This window comes from Magnolia sinica, chromosome 8, assembly GCF_029962835.1.
Source record: "Magnolia sinica isolate HGM2019 chromosome 8, MsV1, whole genome shotgun sequence".
Taxonomy (NCBI): domain Eukaryota; kingdom Viridiplantae; phylum Streptophyta; class Magnoliopsida; order Magnoliales; family Magnoliaceae; genus Magnolia; species Magnolia sinica.
In genome coordinates, this window is record NC_080580.1 from 28,766,620 (window position 1) to 28,781,898 (window position 15,279).

The following is a 15,279-nucleotide window of genomic DNA, read 5'->3' on the forward strand; positions in this document are numbered from 1 at the left end:
GCGTCAAATCGATGCTGTTAGCACATTTTTCAATCCAAGCTCTCAAATTCACCGTGTAACACAAACATGAGTAAAATAGGACATTAAGCAGTATCATGTATATAAAATCAATATATAAATGGGGTCCAATATATAATTTTTTAGCCTCAACACAATTCCCAACCAGCATTTTGCTAGTCTTGAGTAAAGTATGCATAAAATAAATTGTAATGTCTCGGAAAAATCCGTACAGGGACCCGAGTACCACCTCAGGCAAAAATCCCCAAGGACCATATTCTGTAGAAATTTAGGCAAAAATTAATTAAGCACTGAACTAAATTAATCAGTGGATTTAACTCAAACCACTATTTATATAAATGGCAAGACTCAAAACCATCAAAATTGCTAACTTAACACTACTTTAAAACCTAGGTAAAATCCCAAAAGCCTGTTGCTCTCGGGAGCACATTAAAACTCTGTATCGGGCCTGGACCGCACGTCGAAAGTTCGATGACCACGAAACTATAGGGTTATGACCATCTTATTGGGCTTAACAACCATTGGGGGAGTCGAGCCCAAATAGTATTTAAAAATGCACAACTTGAGCCCTGAGCGAAGTGTGTGAGAAACACGAATATCTTTAGAAAATGTATTGAAACTTAAGTAAATTGGGCTGTTTGCTTACGCGCGAAATTGAGGATTTCAGACCGTCAGTTTCTGACCAAACTTCACCATGGATCAGAAAAATTTTGCTGCTCATATCCGTATACTTGTGGCCCCGATTGAGCAAGTTCAACCGTTGATCTGACACGGGTCCTTCACGGTCGATCCACTTATCCAATTACGCCGAAATCGCATCCTGTCATAGATCCATTGTCAGGGAACTTACTCTATGATGTAAGTGAATAATGGATCTCCAGATGAGCCCCGTCTGCCCAAAACAGACCCCCTTTAGATATAAACTAGGTATACCATGGCCTTGGGGCCATTTACATCAGTTATGAGCCTATATAAAGCCCTTAAACCACCCCATTCCCATTCCATAGGAATTTATCTAACCCTAGGAGAGAGGAGAGAAAAGGAGAGAAAAGAGGAAGAAGAGAAGAAAGATTCTTGGAGTCTTTGTTGGGATTCTTTCCTACAACTCCACGCACTGATTCACCTCCCAACTTCGCTACACAACCCGTTTTAACTATGATTTGGATAAGAAATCCAAACCCTAACGCCATAGTTAAGACCTAGAATAGTCGTTTGTCAACCTAGCTAATGGATTTCGTGATTTAGGTACCCGTCATTCCATTTTCGGGAACGTAGGATTCGAACCGAGTCCGAATCGAGTATTCCGACGAAAGGTGTGGACCATAAACATTTAGGTTATGGTTTTCAATGCTTTCAATGTCAGCTAATGATTTATATCTGACTTGATTGCTGCCATATGATATTAGTTATGCCGTTTTCGATGTATTATACATGTATGAACTATGTTGAACAAATATGCATTCTATGTGCTTGTTGAAATGTCTGAATGAATATGTGAACATGATTTGTGTTTGCTATGCCTACTAGTTTAGGATTCATTGCTGCCATATGTATGCTGACCTCTCTATATAAGGATTTGCTAAATCATACGTTGTAACTAACCTAGTCTATATATTTGGTGAAGTATAGCCTAAGTGTTTGTTAAATTGTCTAAATGAGAAAATATTGATGATTCGTATTTATTAATAGTATTAAGATAGGATTCTAATTACCTTGTTCATGTGCATAGTTTCTTTCATGAAACCATATCCGCTGCTACGCGATTTATGGATAAAACGCAAGTGTTTGGTGACATGTTCAATGTGTTTGATGAAATGCTCAAATGAGATATTTATTTGGATTGTTTGTTAAATACTAATATGATTATCACATGTGTCTACTTGTTGCATCTGAGTAAGAATGGAGCTACAATGTAGCCCAGGCAATCAGTAACAATCTATGTACAAGTGGCTAAATTAGTCTTGCCACATTGGGTAACTCGACGAATCTAAGTTGCACAACGATTGTCAATAGTGGTTAGGCCACAAGGGGTGCTTATGCACTCCATGTCGATCAAGTCTACGTGTGCTTATACCAATCAAACCTGCCAAACAAACCGATTGACTTATTGTGTGTTTACCATGTATGAATATCTTTGCTTGAATCCAAGGTACCACTTACCAATGCAAAAGCCCGTTTCAACCATGATACCATGATCTGCTAAGACTCATGAGCCAAGCATGGTGATATGGGACACCGTGGTCGAGCTGTCGGCCTACGCTAGGGTGACGAGCCTCCCCTTAGTGACCAGTGAGCAACCCAAACTCATGAGCCGGGCATGGTGGTATGGGATATCATGTTTGAGTTGTCGGCCTACGCTAAGATGACGAGCCTTCCCGTAGTGACCGCGACTATAAACTTTTGAATTTGCCTATCGACTGCTTTTCATTAGGAGTGATGCCCTACAACTTGCCTATCGTATGTGGTTAACTAGGATTGACGACCCTAAATGGATCTTTATTTGGGTTAATGATATAAAGGGAGGTACCTTAGCTTCCTGAACCTGTTGTGTGAATAAGCTTAATTAAGAACTTGGCTAACACAACCATGCACCGCATTGCATGTGCTTTGGCGAGGAAGTTGCACCTTAGGGAGGTTGTTATGCATGAATTTGGTTGTCGGAGTCGCTTGTGAGGGAGCTTTGTGCGAGGGCATTGATCATTACTGCACTCCATTCCCGCATTAACAAGAGTAGTTAGGAAGTGATTGTTGTATTGCTTTATCATTACTGCTTGATTGACTTGATAACATGTTAACCTTTGCCTTATAGTACCACTGAGTTGATCACTCACTCCCACCCTGGGACAGTGTTTTAAAACACCAACCAGACTCTGGTTTAGATGCAGGTGACGATGTAGTCTATGCCACAGAGCTGGACTTCATGGACGAGGAGGAAGAATTCTCCTACGTACAACTCTTAGGCGGGTCTATGTAGACCTTGTACTGATTCGAAGGGATTACAGGGACACATGGATTAGTTGGACACTTACATTTTGATATTTTGTCTATTTTGAAACAATACATGTACATATTCAGCCCGGCTACATAATCACACTCTGGAGGTTGTAAAACATTTACCTGTTCAGATATATACATGCTTCAATCTTCCGCTTGCTAAATTTAATTATATTTGGAGTATGATATGCTGTTTTAGTACAATTCACTCATGTTTAATACATTAATATGGACAACATTTAAACATCATTATCCATGTTGCATAAGTGACGTGCTGGATCTCGAGAGTTGAGCTTGCTCGACCCTCGAAATCTGGGGCGTTACATAAATCTCAATGCTTAATGTCAGAAATCTTTTTCAAAAAATAATCTTTTGTGTACTCAAGTATGAATGGGTATAAATAAGATACAAAAGTGAAAATTTGAAAACCTAAAACCCAATCACATAAGCAACCAATCAAATAAGTTCTTTATATATATTAAATCGAAGCATAATTTGTATATCACGTTTTTCATTGTGCTCAGTGAAAGTCAGTTTACTTCCTGTACGAATACTATCAATTCATCATGTTAGCTATGCTCATCACTTTAACATCAATTTGAAACTTAAGTATTGATTTCGAACTTATCCCCTTTTCCTTCTTCTTCCTGTTTTTGATTTTATATCGACAGTCAATTTTTATTCATTCTTTTTATTTTTGCATTCTTTTTCAAAATTTTCATTCTTTTCATTCTTTTTCATGACCTCTTTGTCGATATCCTATTTTTTAACTGGTTCTTTTCTTCTTTCAAGGTGGATAGACTTCTGCAGACTCGATTCTCACCATCTATCAATGATTCACATACTAACAATCAGAAATTCTAGTATTTGTTATAGAAAACAAATTGAATGTGTTTTGTGATTGAGATTAACATGATTCACATTTTTAAAATTTTTCAAGCATTCGCTGAAAGATGGACCAAAAATCGAGAAATCATTCATGAAGACCTCTAAATATTGCCCCACCATATCAGAAAAAATACTCAACAGACATTGCTGAAAGGTGGTGGGGGCATTACACAGTCTAAATGGAATCCTTCGGTAAGCAAATGTGCCAAAAGGACATGTGAACATGGTCTTTTCTTAGTCTTCAAGGGCTATCTCGATTTGATTGTAACCCGAATATTCATCAAGGAAATAATAATAGGAATGACTAACTAGCCTTTCTAAAATTTGATTGATGAAGGGCAAAGAAAAGTGGTCCTTCCTCGTGACGTTATTCAACTTCCTGTAGTCAATGCACATTCTCCAACCAGTAGTGACTCTAGTTGGCATGAGTTCATTGTCAGCATTGGCTGCGATGGTGATTTCGGACTTATTAGGAACCACCTGAGTTGGACTCACCCATTAACTATCAGATATAAGGTATATGATACCCACATCCAATAGCTTAAGAACCTTGGCCTTAACCATTTCTTTCATGTTTGGATTTAATCTATGTTGTGGTAGCCGGGAGGTCTTTGCATTATCCTCTAAATAAATGCGGTGAGTAGAAATCGAATGGTTAATTCCCTTGAGGGCCGCAATCGACCATCCAAGGACTCCCTTATGCTCAATGAGAGTAGAGATAAGCATACTCTCTTGTTCTTGCTTAAGGTGGGAAGAAATCACCACCAGGTATGTCTCATCTTAACCTAAATAGACATATTTCAAATTAGAGGGCAAAGGTTTTAGGTCAAGCTTCAGTGCCTAGCACATCAAACAACTTTGAGGCAATTTTTCAAATTATGGCCTCCATTAGTTAACTTCAAGTACTGGCATAGTATCAAGCATGACACCTGTCTCCTTAATCATATCATCATCAAAATCATGGGAGTAGGCCAGTCATGTCTCTAGAGGGTTAGAGGATAAGGTCAAAAGTGTTATCAATGAAACAGTTAATCATGTTAATGTCGTGGGAATCATCATCATCCTTTAACTATTTTCCCGTATTGAAAAAGATATTCAACTCTAATGTCATATTTCTAACAGACAAACTCATGACTCCATTCCTGCAATTAATGATTGCATTTGATGTGGTAAGGAATGGGCGGTCAAGAATGATAGGAATTCGAGTGCTCATGTCCACGATGGGTTGAGTATCCAGGATGATAAAATTTACCGGGCAGTAAAATTTATCAACCTAGACTAACACATCCTCAATTGCCCCTCTCGGTACACGAACTGAACGATCAGCAAGTTGTAATGTTATTCGGGTGGGTTTCGATTCACCCAAACATCATTATTCGTAGACCGAGTAAGGAATCAGATTTACGCTCGCTCCTAAGTCAAGAAGTGCATTCTCAATTTGGTAATTCCCAATTACATAAGGGATGGTTAGGCTACCGGGATCTTTATATTTTTACGGCACATCTTGCTTGAGGATGACACTCACTTTTTTTGTCAGAAAAAGTTTCTTTTTGATACTTTGCCGCCTTTTGGTCGTGCACAAGTCTTTCAGGAATTTGGCATATGAATGTATTTGTTTAACCGCATTCAGTAGAGGGATGTTGACCTTCACTTGTTTCAACACATCTAAAATGTCCTAAGAGTTAGAGAAAGGTTTTGGTGCAATCATCTGTTGGGGGAATAGTGCAATCGGCTTGCTTTGGAGTTCCAGTTCTAACTCTTGTGGAGTATTGCTAGGTCTATTAGTTTCATCTACTTCTGGGTCCTTAGACTTTTCAGCCCTTACCAGAATAGATTTCTCAATTATCTTCCCACTCTTAAGAGTGGTGATAGACTTAACTTGCTCCATTTGATTTGAAGAGATTGGATCACTTATCTTGTATTGCGGTTTAGGATTAGGGAAAGGTTGGGCTGGAAGAATACTTTTTTCCTCAATTGAATTTTTTATTTCATGCCCTTGTATGACCTTTGAAAGGTCTTGAAGGGTTTGCAATATACTCTGATTGATAAGTTCTTGGTTTTGAATATGTTTCCAGACTAGATCCTCTTGAGGTTTTCCTCGATTCAAGAATTGGTTAGGGATTCCTTGAGGAGTAGTGGTTTGTCCATTCCTTCAACTAAAATTTGGATAATTTCTCCAACTAGAATTGTATCTGTTAGAGATGGGTCCATTGAAAGGTCTTTGGTAGTTGTTCATGGCATTTAATTACTCATTTAGTGTCTCTTGAAAAGCAGGTATCATTGGGCAATTTTCAATTGTATGTATGTTGCAAGCACAGATACCGCAAATAACTTCCTTAGCCTTATCCTTCTTAAGTTCCATGGCCTCGACCTTCCTTGCGGGACTGGCTACTTTAGGATTTATATCATCATCCTCTTTCAACTAGTATCTCCCACCTCTCTCTATTGCTTGAGTAGGCTTAGATGTGGTGCTCAGTTTTGGAGAGATGTCCTATGATTGTGCGGTTTCAATGAGTTTGTCAAAGTAATCCCACACCTGATTGACATTTTTGTTCATGAATTCCCCATTACACATCGTCTCGACGAATTAGTGCATGAAAGATGTCAGCCCATCATGGAAGAAAGTTGTTATGCTCCACATTTCAAAACCGTGTTGTGGGTATGAACTGACGAGATCCTTGAACCGCTCCCAACATTGGAAGAATGTTTCATCTTCCTTTTGGGTGAAGTTTATGATTGACTTCCTGATGGTGTTCGTCTTATGGTATGAAATTTATTTTTTTATGAACTCCTTCATCATGTCATTCCATGTGCCAATAGATCACGGACGTAGTGAGTGTAACCACGTCTTACCTTTTTCTTTTAAGGAGAAAGGAAAGAGTTTCAGCCTGACCATGTCCTTAGACACGTTAAGAAAGTATAAAGTGGCTATAACCTTATTAAATTCTTGCAAGTGTAGGTATGGACTTTCAGATTCAAGTCCAAGGAACTTTAGAAGGAGTTGAATCACTCCAGGCTTGATATCCATGTTTCCTGTGTTTCCTGAAAAAATCATACAAGAATGGGTGCTCACCCCTGTCAGTTGTAGGTAATCTCATAAAGTACAAGGTGGGGGTGCATGGTGCACCTTATTCTTATCTTGGACTTCTACAACTAGAGGTTGCGGCTGATTCACCGGTTGATTTACAGATTGATTTGTAGCCATAACCTTAATTAACTCTGAGAATCTCAAGTAATGTCTAATCCTGTGATGGATAAATAACCCCTCAACTAATCCTCCTTTACTCAAAAGACGTCGAGTGCTGTCACGGACCCACTTGGGCATGAAACACTCTCAGCCCTCAATTTTAGAATCTAACCTAAATCTAAAAAAAGAAAAAATAGAAAATAGAAATCTAAAAATAAAAAGAGAGAATTAAAAAGAAGTTATCAAATTAGAAGTTTCTATATTGGGATCCTGCAAAAGAAAAAGGAAAGTGAGTTCGTTTCTAAAAAGGAAATAAGGAAAGAACCTAGTTTCTAAAAAATGAAAAAGGAAAGTTTCTAAAAAAAAAACAAAGTAGGAAAGTTTCTAAACCTAGAATTAGAAAGTAGATCTAAAAACAAAAAAAGAAAGTTACTAAACCTAGAAATAGAAAGCAAAGTTAGTTTCTAAAACAACTCAGAAAAAACCCTAACCTAAAAATAGAAAATAGAAAAACACTAATCTTAAACTAATTTCAAAACTAGTTAATCTCAGAAAAACACAACCGTTAATCCCCGGCAACGGTGCCAAAAACTTGTTCACAACCTCAAGTGTAGGGTCGTGATGTAGTAATAATCTCGGTGAGACCGAGGTTGAATCCACAGGGACTAATCTTATGTGTATTATGAAAGCAACTAGAAGTAGAACTAGAAGAAGATGTAAAACTAAATCTAGAAGTATAAAGAGATTAATTGTGAATTATTTAACTAAAACTTGAAAAATTCAAAGGTGGGAACTACGGTTTCTAAGGATCCACTTATAGCAATCAGGGAGATCTATGCTTGATTTAAGGACACAACTGGAATCAGAGTCCCATCTTATCTAGTTGGAAGATATCTTAGTAAAACCAAATCTAAACTTCCTTTAACCTAATTCTCAATGGATGAGAATTGTGAGAAGTGAAAGTGATTCCATCACAAAACGATGCCCAGGAGACAATGGCTCATAATAGGATATACCAATCTCATAACTAAACATAAGATAATTATGAAGATTAGAAGGGATTTCATCCTCCAATCATGCCCAAGGGACAATGGTGAACAACAAATTTACTAATTTCACAATCTCAATATATGATAAGAACATACTCAAAGCTATTGTAGATCTATTGTAATTTGAGTCATAACAAACCATTAAAAATTGAAAGTATTTCTTAAATATCAAAGTAGAATCAAAGAGAGTTCAACTTAAACATGAATCAAAGCAATAGAAAATTTTTTATCACTCTACAAGCTTCACTTCTTAGAACTAGCTAAGAGGTTTAGCTAACTATAGACATGATTGGATCTAAAACCCTAGAAGAAAGCATGAAAAACTAAGGAAGAAAGAAGAAAAACGCTTGGCGACGGCTCTCTGCCCTTGTGCTTCGCTCCTTTAAACCCTAGAGTGGTTAGATTGATTGATAAATGCCCAGGGATGCCATGGGGATTCCTATTTATAGTTGTGCAACACCTCCGTTCTCACCTCTTTGGAAAAATCTTGAAACTACCTCAAATTTATGCACCCGCGTAACTCTGCATAACTTTGCGTAATTCGTTCAATGACATCGAACATGCTTCGATGTCATTGAAGGTGTCTTTTGTATGTGCTTTTTCCGCATTTTTTTAGCTTTATCCAGACTCTACAACCTTCTATGTCATCGAACCTTCCTTCAATGTCATTAAGTATTATTTGAGGAATCGATAATGTGTCCAGAATAGTCCTGAGAGTTATTCCAATTTCTTCAATAAATTCAATGTCATCGAAGAGAACTTCGATGTCATCAAGCAGGTCTTCAATGTCATCAAGGAGTGCTTCGAGTAATTGAAAATGGTGCTTAATATGTCCAGTGAGTTTTGTCAAATTTCCATAGAAAATTCGATGTCATTGAGCAGAGCTTCGAGTCATCAAACAAGTTGTTGAGTTATCGAAAACTGTCTAAAATTTATCCAGCGACCAACTCGTTTTTCCTTCATAAATTCGATGTCATCGACCTGTGTTCGAAGTTATCAAATATGTCCTTGATGTCATTGAACGGTGCTCAATAACACAGTCAATGTGTATTTTGCACTTGTTCTTTCGGCTTTGTTCCTTCTCCACTCGGTTTTCTTGAATCTTGGGACCTTAAAATCTTCAATCTTTATCTCATAAGATCCATTCTTTGCCTTGGTAATCTTTGAGCATCAAATCCATACTTTTAACACCTTTTCCAATCCAATCTCTCAAATTTAACTTGCAACACAAACATGAGTAAAATAGGATATTAAGCAGTATCATTATCATAAAACCTAGATATAAATGAGGTCCAATATGCAATATTTGACCCTCAACAGGCCAAGCATATCTCTAGAGGATTAGAGGATAAGGTCAGGAGCGTTCTATCTTCCACAAAAGAGTCAATCATGTTAATGTCGTGGGCATCGTCATCATCCTCTGCGTGTTTGGTCATACTAAAAAATATATTGACCTCTAATGTCATATTCCCAAAAGATAAATTCATGACTCTATTCCTACAATTAATGATTGCATTTGATGTGGCAAGGAATGACAGACTAAGAATGACTGAAATTTGAGCGCTCATGTCCACGACAGGTTGAGTATCTAGGACAATAAAATATATTGGGTAGTAGAATTTATCAACCTAGACCAACACATCCTCAATTATCCCTCTTGGTATATGAATTGAGCGATTAACAAGTTGTAATGTGGTCCGGATGGATTTTAATTCTAGACCCAGTTGTTCATAGACCGAGTATGGGATTAGATTTATGCTCACTCCTAAGTCAAGAAGTGCATGCTCAATCTGGTAATTCTCTATTACACAAGCAATGGTTGGGCTACCAAAATCTTTATATTTCTGTGACACATTTTGCTTTGGGATGATACTTATTTTTTCTTTTAAAAAGATTTTCTTTTAAATATTTTACCGTCTTTTGGTGTACATAGATCTTTCGGAAATTTGGCATATGAAGGTATTTGTTTAACGACATCTAGTAGAGGAATGTTGACCTTCATTTGTTTCAGCACCTCTAGAATATCCTGAGAGTTAGAGAGGTTTTGGTGCAACCAACCGTTGGGGAAATGGAGCAATTGGCTTGCCTTGAGGTTCTAGTTCTAAATCTTATGGAGCCGTGCTAGATCTATCATTGTTGTCCTCTTCTGGGTCCTTAGGCTTTTCAGCCCTAATCAGAATGGTTTTATTAATCATCTTCCCACTCCTAAGAGTGGTGATAGATTTAGCTTGCTCCATTTGATTTGAAGAGCTCGGGTTACTGACTTTATATTGCTGTTTTGGATTGGGAAGAGGTTGAGCTGGAAGGCTTCCTTTTTCCCCAATCACATTTTTTTTTATCTCAAGCCGTTGTATGGCCTTTGTAAGGTCTTGAAAGGTTTGTAGCATACCCTGATTGAAAAACTCTTAATTTTGAAGATGCTTTAAAACTGGATTCTCTTGAGGTTTCCCTTAATTTAGAATTTGATTAGGGAATCCTTGAGGAGTAGCAGTTTGTCCATTCCTCCAACTAAAGTTTGGATGATTTTTTTAACTAAGCTTGTATGTATTGGAGGTGGGTCCTTTAAAAGGCCTCTAGTAATTGTTTACGGCATTTGATTGCTCATTCAAAATTTCTTGAAAAGTAGGTATTGTTGGACAATTTTCAGTTGTATGAATATTTCTAGCACAAATACGGAAACAATATCCTTAGCCTTATCTTTTTTAATTTCCATGACCTCGAGTTTTCTTGTGAGATTAGCCACTTTAGCATTTATATCATCTTCTTTCAGAAGATATATTCTACCCCTCTCCTTCAATTGAGTAGGCTTAGAAGTGGTGTGAGGTTTTGGGGAGATGTCCCATGATTGTGCATTTTCAGCAAGTCTATTAAAATAGTCCCACACATCGTCGACATTTTTATTCGTGAATTCCCCATTGCACATTGTCTCGACCAATTGGAGCATGGAAGATGTCAGTCCATCATAAAAGAAGTTTGTGATGCACCACGTTTCAAAATCGTGTTGTGAGCATGAACTGACAAGATCCTTAAACCGCTCCCAACATTGGACTTCCATTTGGGCAAAGTTCATGATGACTTTCTGAGGGTGTTCGTTTTATGGTATGTGAAATTTTTCTTTATGAACTCCCTTGTCATGTCATTCCATCTACCAATAGATCATGGACGTAGTGAATGTAACCATCTCTTAGCTTTCTCTTTCAAAGAGAAGGGAAAGAGTTTTAACCTGACCGTATCTTCAGACACATTCGAAAAATATAAAGTGGCTATGATCTCATCAAACTCTTTCAAGTGTAAATATGAATTTTCAGATTCAAGTCCATCGAATTTTGGAAGGAGTTGGATTATACCTGGCTTGATATCCATATTTTCTTTATTTTCTGAAAAAACCATACATGAAGGTGTGCTCACCCCCACCGGTTGTAAATAATATCATAAAGTACGAGGCGGGGGTGCTTGATGCACCTCCTTTTCATCATGGATTTCCTCATTGCTAGGTTGAGGAAGATTTGGAGGTTGATTGGCCATTTAATTGGCACTTATAACTTCAGTTAACTCCGAGGATCTCTGGTGGTGTCTAATCCTGTGATGGACAGATAACCCCTCAACTAATCCTCCTTCACTCAAGAGACGTCGAATGTTATCACGGACCCACTTGGGTATGAAACACTCTCAGCCCTCAAGTAACTAAGCTAACCTAAACCTAAGAGAGAATGAGAACTAAGCAATTAGAAATCTAGAAAAAGAAAGAGAGAAAATTAGAAGAAAGTTACTAAATTAGAAGTTTCTATATTAAGATCTTGCAAAACAGAAAAGCAAGTTAGTTTCTAAAAACAAATTAGGAAAGTAAGTTAGTTTCTAAAAACAAATTAGGAAAGTTCCTAACCTAGAAATAGAAAGAGAAGTTAGTTTCTAAAAATAATTCAGAAAAACCCTAACCTAATAATATAAAGTAACTAAAATATAATCTTAACCTAATTCTAAAACTAGTTAATCTCAGAAAATTGCAAACGGTAGTCCCCGGCAATGACGTTAAAAACTTATTCACAACCCCAAGTGTAGGGTCACAATGTAGTAATAATCTCGGTAAGACCAAGGTTGAATCCACAGGGACTAATCTCGTGTGTATTCTGAAAGTAACTAGAATCAAAACTAGAAGAAGTTCTACATCTAAATTGGAAATAAAAGGAAGTAATTATGAAGTATTTAATTAGAAACTTAAGAATTCAAAGGTGGGAACTAGGGTGCCCAGGGATCCACTTACAGCTATTAGGATGTTTCCTTATTTGATTCAAGGAGCACAAGAATTAGAGTCCTATCCTATCCAGTTGGAAGATATATTAATAAACTCATATATGAATTTTCATTAACCTAATTCTCAACGGATGAGAGTTGTGAGGATTGGAAGTGATTCTATCATCTAACCATGCCCAAGAGACAACGACAAACAATAGGATATACTGATCCCACAACTAAATATAGAAGAATTGTGAAGATTAGAAGAGATTCCATCACCCAACCATGCCCAAGGGACGATGGTGAACAATAGGATTTACTAACTTCACAATCTCAATTCAGGAAAAGAAGATACTCAAAGCTATTGCAGATCTATTGTAATTTAAGTCACAATAAGCCATTAAAAACTAAAAGTATTCCTTAAATATCAAATTAGGATCAAAGAAGTTCAACAAAAACAAGAATCAAATAAGAAAAACATTCCAATCACGCTATAAGCTTCACCCTTTAGCCCTAGCTAAAGGATTTAGCTAACCATAAACATGATTGGATCTATAACCCTAGAAAAAAGCATTAAACAATAGGAAGAAAGGAAGAAGAAACTCTTAGATGATGGCTTCACCCCTTTGCTCTGCTCCTTATAACGCTAGATATCTTAAAAAGTTTTTAGGAAACCCATATTTATAACCTAAGTTCCGCAAGTTGCAAAATTGCAATAATTTACGCAGTCCGCGTAACTTTACATAACGCCTTCGATATCATCAAACAACCTTCGATGTCATCGAAGGGGTTTAAATCCGAAAGTCGCGCCTTTTTTACTTTCGCATTGCATAAGTCTCAGTGTCATCGAACCTTCCTTCGATGGCATTGAGCGAAGCTTCGAGTCATCGAACAGGTCTTCGAGCAATCGTAAAAGCATCCAAAATAGTGCAGCGAGTTGCTTCATATTTCTTAAGATCGATAGAAGCTTCGAGTAATCGAAAACTACACCTAATATGTCTAGCAACTAACTTGATTTTCATGTAAAAATTTGATGTCATCGAGCTATGTTCGATGTCATCAAACCATGGCTTCGATGTCATCGGACAGTGGTTGATGACACAAATAATGAATTGAATTTCAGCACTTTGTTCTTTGGACTTCCTTCCTTCTCCACTTGGTTTTCTTTTGGGGTCTTGAAATCTTCAATCTTGGTCTCCAAAGATCCATTCTATGCTTTGACAATTCTTGAGCATTAAATCCATGCTTTTAACATTCTTTTCAATCTAAGCTCTTAAACTCACCTTGTAACACAAACATGTATAAATTATACCATTAAGCCTTATCATGTTCATAAAACCAAGATATAAATGGGAGAAAATATGCAATATTTGAGTCTCAACATTTCTTCAATCGAAGGCTCCTCCATCAGCGCTGCGTTGCCCTCATTTGTTATGGAAGGTGAGATGACATCAAGAAGATCTTCACGAGGGAGGAAGGAGTTTCTTTCATGAGAGAGGATAAGAATTCGATAGCTGCCTGCTTGATGGAATCGTGATCAGCAGCCACTGATCTGTCTTCTAGCCTTATCTCCTTGATGAGCGCTCTCTTGTCTCCATCAGTCACCATATTAGGAAAGTACTTGGTATTTTTGTCTCCATCTTGAAGCCAGTAGTTTCTAGCCTTATGCTTCTAGAAAATTTCCTCACTCAATTCATGTTTGGCCAGCTTGATTGTAGCTGAGTTGAGTTTGTGGTGGGATTTTGGGCTATCTACGCATTGTGCTGCCCTTTCTGCTCTGACAAGATCCTCTTTTTCCCTCCTGATATTGAGGAATATGTTCTCGAACACCTCTCTGTTCCATCTCCTTAGTGATGTCTTCACTTTTTTGAGTTTTCTTTAGAGGATCTACATCAGCCCGCCTACGATATCCAAGACCCAAGCTTTCTTAACCTGCCCCTGAAATGAGTCATGTAACAACCACATTCGCTGAAATCTGAATGGCTTTGGGAATGATCTTGATTAAGGAGGAAAAGACAGAAGTAGGGGGGCGTGGTCTGAGTTCAGCTTGGCCAAATGCTGGACCTGAAAGGACGGGAATGTAGTTAGTTAGGATATATTGTAGTAAATCCTGTCTAACCTGGCCCAAACTCTGGCTTGTCCACTCTGATTGTTGCACCATGTAAATTTATTCCCCGAGAAGCCCGCGTCCATAAGCCCAGCCCTATTCAGCCCTTCAACAAATTCTGAAGAGCTGTGACTGTCAAAGTTGCCGGTTCCTCTTCCTTCTGCTTGAGAAAGAACTGAGTTGAAGTCACCTACCACCACCCATGGGATTGAAGTGCCCGTCGACAACACACATAATTGGTCCCACATGGACCTACGCAAAATACGCGAGCACTTTGCATAGACAAAAGATGCAATTGTTGCAGTTGGATTACTCGAGACCCCAACCACGATCGAGAGCATTTGATTGGTAGCTAAATTAGATTAATGGTTAGAAATGAAGTGTAAAAAATCCACACTTTACCTCCTTAAGCCGCATTGGAGACTGAGGTGTGGTAGCCTAACTTGAGCCTGATTTTAACTCATTTCTCGTCCTTAAGCATAGGTTCTAGGATTGCAATAAGCATTGGCTTGAACTACTTGACAAGGCATTTGATGGTCCTAATGGTAGGTGTATTCCCCACACCTTGAGCATTCCAAATAAGCAGATTATCCATAAATTCCTTGCTTGGCTAAAATTTCTTTGTGCTTGAGTTTTTCGAGCCTCCCATTCCAGCTTGTTTGTAGTCTTCTGAAGCTAGAATCAACTGGCAACCCTTTGTGATATGTGAAGTGTTAGGACCAACCTCCCTTGCAACATTTCCCTCCCTTATGGCCTGGAGTTCTGTAGGAAGTGAGAGAGAAACAATCTCCACTTGATCATTG

General features: G+C 37.9%; 1 non-coding gene across 1 annotated transcript; it reads left to right on the forward strand.

The window, feature by feature from the left end:
- Nucleotides 1–6,545: 6,545 nt before the first annotated feature.
- Nucleotides 6,546–6,652, forward strand: LOC131254601 (small nucleolar RNA R71). Its single transcript, XR_009175720.1, has one exon. It is a non-coding gene; the product is annotated as a small nucleolar RNA R71 (small nucleolar RNA).
- Nucleotides 6,653–15,279: the final 8,627 nt, after the last annotated feature.